General features: G+C 50.9%; 1 pseudogene; it reads right to left on the bottom strand.

Moving 5' to 3' along the window:
- The window catches only part of LOC105549720, a 7,715-nt pseudogene extending 6,920 nt beyond the window's left edge, over window positions 1–795 (bottom strand).
- Between the last annotated feature and the right edge of the window lie 939 nt (window positions 796–1,734).

The raw sequence follows: 1,734 nt of genomic DNA, 5'->3' as shown, positions 1-1,734 counted from the left end.
TTTTTTTTTGAGATGGAGCCTCACTCTGTTGCCCAGGCCGGAGTACAGTGGTGTGATCTCAGCTCACTGCAAGCTCCACCTCCTGGGTTCAAGCAATTTTCCTGCCTCAGCCTCCCGAGTAGCTGGGACTACAGGCACGTGCCACCATGCCTGGCTAATTTTTTTGTATTTTTAGTAGAGACGGAGTTTCACCATGTTAGCCAGGATGGTCTCGATCTCTGACCTCGTGATCCACCCGCCTTGGCTTCCCAAAGTGCTGGGATTACAGGTGTGAGCCATCGCGCCCAGCCAGTTTACACTTTAAGCCAGATTTGTTTAAGGTCCTCTCCGCCGGGAGATGGTGACGTTGGAGATGCCAGTAGCTTTCACCAGCCCCTGAATGAGTTGCCTGATTCATTTAACGAGGAAAATTCCTTCCCAGGCTGACAGCCTGTTGGCCAGTGAATAAGGTGGAGGTCCAGGTAGTCCAGCTCCAGGCCACTGAGCACCTTCCGGCAGGATCCTCTCACAGGCACTCCTTGTGGCACATGCCCCATGGCTTGCTGCTGATGAAGAGCCACTCGCGCCTCACCACCTGCTCCTTGAGCTGCTCCTGTTCTCGTTCTGGTGCACATGGGTGCAGTCGAAGTGGCAGTACACAGTGTTGATCGCTACCTTCACAGCCTCGGCCACCTGGCTTGGAGGGGACTTCCAGCTGCCCAGCCCCAGCATGTCCGTCTTGGCACCATTGTTGATGTGGCTGTCATGGCTGTGTTGCTTTACAGACCCCTGCCTGCAATTTGCCTCAGTTGTCATCTCTTTGGTCTTCTTCAGTCCTGAATAATTTTAGTGTTTCCTTGACTTTCATTACCCCGACCTTTTTTTTTTTTTTTTTTTTTTTGAGACGGAGTCTCTCTCTGTCACCCAGGTTGGAGTGCAGTGGCACGATCTCAGCTCACTGCAACCTCCACCTCTCAGGTTCAAGTGATTCTCCTGTCCCAGCCTCGTGAGTAGCTGGGATTACAGGCACGTGCCACCACACCCAGCTAATTTTGGTATTTTTAGTAGAGATGAGGTTTCACCACGTTGGCCAAGCTGGTCTCAAACTGCGGACCTCAGGTGATCTGCGCCCGGTGGCCTCCCAAAGTGCAGGGATTGCAGTGACGCTGGCTTTTGGAGATAACAGGCTAGTTATTTGGTAGAAAGTCCCTGGATTTGGGTGGGTCTGATGTTTCCTCGTGGTAAAACTCAGATGATGCCCCTTTGCAGGAATATCACGAGTGTTGTGTTCTCACTGAGACCTTGCACCTGGCACGTTTCCATTTGCCTCATTAGTGGTAACATTCACTTCTATCCCCTGATTAAGGTGGTGTCTCCCAGCTTCCCCTCCCTAACGCTATCCTTTCTTTCCCTTAGTAAATGACAAATATTTTAGGGAGAGATTCTCTGATCCTTTGTCAATATCCTGTTCCTCATGCAACTTTCAAGTTACCCATTTATTTTCTTATTTATAGCAACATGGTCCTGTGGGTTGTAATGTCACTCAGTGGGTTATATCTATTGCTATCATTATCTATTTGTAAGCTCAAAAATGCCCCAAGTCTGGTGGGGGCCCCTTCAAGCCGGTTCTGTGTCCCTTTGCTGGGTTCTCTTGTTGCTGGAGCACTGCCTGGCTCACTGGCAGAGGAGAGACTCCCGGCTCATTTTGTGCATTCCCCGCCCCGTCCCAGAATCAGCCACTTCTCAAGGTGCCCT

The sequence above is a fragment of the Mandrillus leucophaeus genome, unplaced genomic scaffold (genome assembly GCF_000951045.1).
Source record: "Mandrillus leucophaeus isolate KB7577 unplaced genomic scaffold, Mleu.le_1.0 Scaffold453, whole genome shotgun sequence".
Classification (NCBI taxonomy): Eukaryota; Metazoa; Chordata; class Mammalia; order Primates; family Cercopithecidae; genus Mandrillus; species Mandrillus leucophaeus.
This window is presented reverse-complemented; position numbering and strand designations above follow the sequence as displayed.